Below are 6,637 nucleotides of genomic sequence, written 5' to 3'. Positions count from 1 at the left end.
CGCCGTGCAGGAAGGTCCCTCAGCACGTGGGGTGGGGGCCCGCAGCCCGCACAGGGGTGTGAGCACCGGCAAGGGCCTCTTTTGGGGGGTGCAGGGCAGCAGGGCCCTGTGCGTACCCTCAAGGTGCAGCGTTGCTCGCAGGCCATCTGCACCTCTGCCTCTCCTGGTGGATTTTCCACACCTGCCACTGTTCCTTTAATCAAACGCATGGTTCTATTTAGTTATTATTTAATTTGTTTCTGTGTGTTTCTTAAACCTGAGCAGGTTTTTTTGACTAACATCTGGTTCTTGCAGCGTGGCTGCTTGTCTTACGGATTTTTCTTCTGCGCTTGGTATTCCTGTTCAGTTACATTTAAGTAGGTTGTTGGCTGCGTAAGTATTTGCCTCTAATCCTGCTTTTTTCTTTTCTTTTCAATGCATGGCTTTGGCAGGATGGGTAACTCCAGGCACTGCCTCACCAAACCATCCCTGGGGAACATGCCCGTACGTTCCTTCCTCACCTGTATACCTCTTGGTATTTCTGATACTTAGCATCTTCCACTCCCATTTTCCATTTGTCATCACTTTAAATTATTGACTCCTCCCCAGTTTTCTTTTTGTGTAGCTCAAAAGCTTTCAGGTGCATTAGCAATGGACTTCTGCGTGCTCCTAAACCAAAAACCAATATGAACACTAGCCAAAATGATTCTAACAGTTTTTATAAGAATGGGGTAAGCGTACAGTGATCCTTGGCCAGCATATTCTCCCGGTCTCTGGGGATTTCATGGAGCTGAGATGCCATCTTTGGGTTTAATGGTCCTTTGCATATTTCTCCTCCATTAATTTGCCAGTCACTGCCTGAGACCGTGTGGACCTTTAGTGCTCATATTATCCTGTGGTTATTTTGTCTCCTAATAGTTTTGTTCAGTGACAACCACTTCTTGCATTGGAAGAGACAACACACAACGAACAGCTGACTAGTTTCTTCAGGACGCTTGTCATTTTATTGTCTTGTCATATCACTTATCAGCTATCTTTTTTCCAAGCTGAAGACTCCTAGCTTACTTTTTTGTTCCCTGTATGAAGACTACTCCAAACCTTTTGTCATCTTTATCAAATGTTTCTGCACTTTTCTCAGTTTTTATGTCCCTTTCCAGGTGGGGAAACCAGAACTGCACATGATCCTTAGGACATGCGGGTTTGTGCAGGTGTGTGCTCTCTATTCTGTCCTCCATTCCTCTGGTTGTCATATTTTAATGCTACTAAATATCAAGGTGATGTTTCAGTGGAATTGCCTATCATAACCTCATTATTATGTTCTGAGCAGCAATCGACAACCTGTTGTTTTACCTGTGATGTTAGCATTATTTTCCCCCCACATAAATCACTTTTATCTGTTTAGTTTCATTTGCTGGTTTATCACAGAGTTCCTCAATCTTTTAAGGTCCTTCTGTGATTCTTCATAGCTGGACCTAAACCAATAGGAACTGATTTAATAGTTTTCTGGAAGTCTGCAGATCCTTGGAAGCTCTGAAGGGATTCCGAGCTAGTGGTTTGATTATGACAAGAACATAGGAGAGGAATTTCACATGAAAATCCTGATGAGCAGGATGACTGAGCATGAAAGAGAGAATAGTATTTTTTTTTCTAATATTTTTAAAAAATAAATATCTGTCCACAAAATACTCTCATAGAATGCTTTTCTTCTGGAAAATACCAGCTTACTGGAGGAGGAAAAAAGTATCCTTAGGAACACAGCAGTAAGACTTCTGGCAGCTTCCCCTGAACCTTTTCCAGGGCTCCTCAACCTAGAAATCTATCTGGGAGGCTCTTGAGAACCATGCCCTAAACTCATGTTTCCTGTGGCTTCTCAGGCTTCAGATTCACTAACTAGTTGTGCAACAAGGTGATAACCTGAACATTGTGTTACCAGGTTTTCTTGCCCCTGTAGGTCTGAACGTCTCCCTGACCAGCTGTCACTCTGGTATACTGTCCAGCTAGCTGCCCTTATCTTCAGCTGACACTGCAGGGCAGTGAAGAGGGAGTTGGGGAAACGGCCTGAAATACTAAAAATATCTGGTTTGGATGTTCCAAGTAGATTTTTGTAGCTGTGCTACCCTGTAGAAAACTTTGCATTTTTAACTCTTCCTTCTCCATCATCTGAATTTTGAAAAATCTGAAAAAAATCTCTTTGGGGAATGAAATTCCAGGTCCTGCATGGTAGCAAACAGTATCATGAACCTAATGCCAAGTTATAACACTGGATTAAATATGGTAACATCTCCCAATAAGAAATATGAATGTAATGACAACCAGCATAATTAAAATATCCTGGGTTTTTTTAAACCCACTTGCTAACATATTAGCATTTGATTAGTTTCTCCACCCAAACAAAAGGGCAGAAGTAAGGGGGAGAAGGGAAGACGAAACAGAAGCTGCTCAGTAACCCCCAGGGTGCTGGATGCAGATATGTAGGATGTAAGGCCAGGTGGCAGGTTACTTAAATGATGCATGGTGAGCTACCTGAAGGGTGGTTCTCAGCAGCTGTTTTTGAAATGTTACAGGAATTGTGTGTTCAGTTAGGCAGCCTGGTAGGTTCCACATGCCACAAAGAGGTGAGCCAGGCTGAGCTTGCAGGTGAACACCTGCTCCAGACAAGGACAGCGTATCAGGAACCAGTCAGTCACTGAGAGGTTTTCTGATTATAAAATCACAGAAACACAGAAGGATTTAGGTTGAAAGGTTGACCTCTGGAGGTCACCTAGTGCAAACCCCTGCTCAAAGCTAACTTCAAGGTTGGGCCAGTTGGACAGCCTTGTCTGAGCCAGTCTTGAAAATCTTTAAGGATGGCACTTGCACCACCTCACTGGACAAGCTCTTCTAATCCTTAACCGTTCTTGTGGGGAAGAAGTTTCTCTGTATATCCAGTTGGAGTTTTCCCTGCTGTGACTTCTGCCTGTTGCCTCTTGCCCTGTGGCTATACACCCTTGAGAAAAGTTTGGCTCCATCTTCTCTGCAGCCACCTCCTGGGGTGTTGAAGAGAGCAGCTGAAACCCCCTTAAACAGTCTTTTCTCTAGACTCCACCAACCCAGCTGTCTCTTCCTCCCCCTTCATTCATCATACCCTGCAGCCTCCTAACCATCTTGGTGGACCTTCACTGATGGGCCTCTCCAGTTTGTCGGCAAATCTTCTAATGGGGGATCTATGCTGAACACAGTACTGCAGACACAGCCTTGTAAGCAATGAATAGACGGGAATAATCACTACCCTCAAACCCCTGGCTACTTCACAACTGTTTTAAATTTCAAAAAGTTTATGCTGCTGCAATTGTTCTAGAATATTCTTGGTGTGTTTCGGTGCCTTGTAACTTCATTTTCATATTCTATTTTTTTTAATTGCTTTTCTCTTGTTAACAGAAAAAAATCTGTGCCAAATGTGTCGATTTGCTGAACAACAGGAAGATATAACTAGCCTTGTGCAAAGTTCTCTTGAATCCAAAAAGAAAAACAAAAAAAGAAATGCAAAGATTTTCCAGTAATCATTGCTTAAGGGCTTTTTATGCGGTGACACACTCATGATGATAAATAACATAAATTATTTTGAACTGTGATTTTAAAAAATAATATTTAATGTGTGGATCATCTTTAATACAAAGATACATACCTTCTTCTCTGACTCAACATCCCTACTTCTTAATGCAGGAAAGGGCTGGAACTTGGGGAAATGCCTCATGATCTCTGTTCAATGAACCAATAAATTGTTCTAGAAATATGGGCTATGGAGGCAGAAAACACGTTTCTCAGCTCTTCCTGCAATACAGAATGGAGCCAAAGGGCATGACTACATCATGGTTAAAAAAGGAACAGCCAGAAGCTCCCAGCTTTGTCCACTGCCTACACACAGGTGTCTGACAGGCAAAGAGTGTTTGAGTGCTTTGAATCTTGCTGTCTGGGTCGGTGTATAATGGATCCGCCATTGGGGACAATCTCAAAGCACTAGTGAAACAGCAATGTTAAGTGCTTCTCATCCCCTCAGCTGAGATCCTGTCTGGATTTTTGAGGGGGACTCTCTGCCTTAGCTTGAAATCCTCTTAGACCTGCAGGTTAGGTTTTTAGATAATGGAGTTTCTGATCCTGAAGAGACTTGAATACAACCAACTTCTTCCCCCTCCTAAAAAAAAAAAAAATAATTAACTGAAAGCATAACTATGATATAAGGACAGATGACAAATAATTGTTTTCTTAGGTTTGGTCTGTTGCTCAGGTGTCTCTAGGTAGCCAGGGTGGCAGAGTATGTGCACCATGTGGTGTAAGGCCCTCCCAATGCTGACAGGTCTCTCTGTTTGCAACAGGTTACCTAGTTACCTATCATACTGATGGAAAAACTCTCTGAACTGCACAGAAAGAGCTCCTAATTCTTTGAGCTTTCACCTTCTCCCACAGCTAACAGGTGGAGCTGGGTGTTAGTGGCCCATTAGCAGATATCCATCTTTTCTGAATAAACCTTCTTCTGTAATGTAATTTTGTAGTGCCTGTATGATCTTAAGCGTGAATCCACAGAAACGCCGAGTCGACGCCTTCTTCCTGAATGGCTGTTTATAAGGACAAAAAAGAAAGCAGCCCTCTGCTTCCCAAAACAGTTGAACATTGGTACTTCTCTTGTGCAACTTTCACTGCTCCTATGGACGTTTTAACATCACCTTGAGTTTTGCAGTCTCAGTCAGTCTGTTTGCTGTTTTTCAACCTTATGGCATTTACAGTAAATTTATTTTTCATGTATGTTTCTATATCCCATCATTTCCTAGCTTTGAATCTGAGGGGTTTTTTTAAAGTGTAGAGGGATAAGTGCACTGAGCTGGTCTGAAGTGTTTTACACCTTAGAATTATGTGTTCTTTTAGTCCTTAGTAATCTATTTTCAGGGGGTAGGGGAGGAGTTTAAATTGATTGCTGAAAAAGCAGATTAGGTTATGTGGATTTGTATTTTTTATTGTTATGGTAAAAATAATTTAGAGCTCGTGAAAGATGCCAGACTGTCAGCCTTGAAGTTAAGCTGATTGTTCCATTATTTCCCAGCTCCTCTCTTTCAGCCTTTCAAAGACATCTGCTCTTTTCTAATCTCCCATAACTCAGTTTTTCAGATGACTGCTAAGGCTCCTGAGACAGTGAGAGCCACTTCTCTGGGTATCCTTAGATGATGTTTATCAGGCTTGTCTAATTTGAAGATGTCTCATTTATTTCATTAGGTCTAACTTATTTCATTATTCTCTATCTTGTCCTTTCTTTAGTCCCTGAGACCTTTTAATCGATAGGATGTATATGAGCAGACTCATCTTTTTAAAGGGCTAGTTCATCTTTTTAGATACATTAATTACTATTTAGAGAGGACAGATTCAAAAGAAGTAATAGGCAATCCAGCTTTAAATCATCTGCTGATTCCTTTCCCTTGAATATATTTATCAGTGTTTTCTTTGGGCCATTCTACAAGGTAAGAACAAACCACAGAGAACGATTTCTTGTTATCCAGTAATTATCTTGCTAAATTGAATCTCATTTTGCACAAATTTCTTCCTTATATGTGAGTATTCTTTTACATTCACTTTAGCAAACAGAAAAAGTTTCCTGTCTTTTTAAGAGTCCTTTTTCTGCTTAAAAATCCACTAGTGAAGGACCACCAATGTGGTTAGGAGGCTGGAGCCCATGCCCTGTGAGGAGAGGCTGGGAGGAATGGGTTTCTTCAGCCTGGAGAAGAAATGGTAGCCGAGATCTACTTGTTACTTTCCAGAAAATAACAAGGGGCTATAGAAAAGACAAAGCCACTTCTCAAGGCAAAGTGGTGGGACTCAGAGCAAAGGCTACATGAGGAAAAAATTGTTCCCCACAAGAGGAGTTGAGCACTGTTGCCCAGAGAGGTGGTGGATCTCTGTCCTTGGAGAACCTCAAAACTTTGCTGAGTGAGGCCCTGAGCAAGCTGATCTAGCCAGGAAGCTAGCCCTGCTTTGAGCAGGGGGTTGGACCAGCTAACCTCCAGAGCTGGTTCAAACCTTGGTCTTTTTCTGGTTCTAGGGTTGCTCCCCGGCTGAATGCCTTCAGTGATGTACAGACAATCGCAGCCCTCTGAGACTCTTCTGCTCAGCACACCTTCAGACACCCTCTGGCTATTCAGACATCCAAGTATTGCATTTAGCAATTAGGGAAGCGCGTGCACATATTTAACGCAGGGTAAACCAGAGTGGAATGGTTTAACAACACAATCACTGGATCCCCTACTGACTATGTACAGGAGTTTAGTATTGCTAGTTGTGTTGGGTTTGTGTGTAGGAGGGGGACTGTTTTAGGTAGTGGGGGAAGGGGAAGTTTTGCTTCCCCCCCTCAGCCCAGGCTGGGCCAATGAGTAATAGAGAAACACCTCTGTGAACCCATATGTGCGAGGGGAAGGACTGTCCTGAAAATAAGAAAGGGGAGAGAACGTGGAGGAGAGGCCATTGACCTGAACAAAAAGACAACCATCAGCCTAAACAAGGAGAGAGCTTTGTTGCCAGAAGAAAGGAGGAGGAGGGGAAGGATAGAGAAGCTCAGACACCCAGTTCAACCCCATGGAGTAGGAGAAGGTCAGTGAGGTCCCCTGCAGCCCATGGAGGTTCAGCGGTAGAACAGATA

This window comes from Antrostomus carolinensis, unplaced genomic scaffold (genome assembly GCF_000700745.2).
Source record: "Antrostomus carolinensis isolate BGI_N321 unplaced genomic scaffold, ASM70074v2 scaffold27099, whole genome shotgun sequence".
In the NCBI taxonomy this organism is placed as follows: domain Eukaryota; kingdom Metazoa; phylum Chordata; class Aves; order Caprimulgiformes; family Caprimulgidae; genus Antrostomus; species Antrostomus carolinensis.
Note: the sequence above shows the minus strand (reverse complement) of the source record.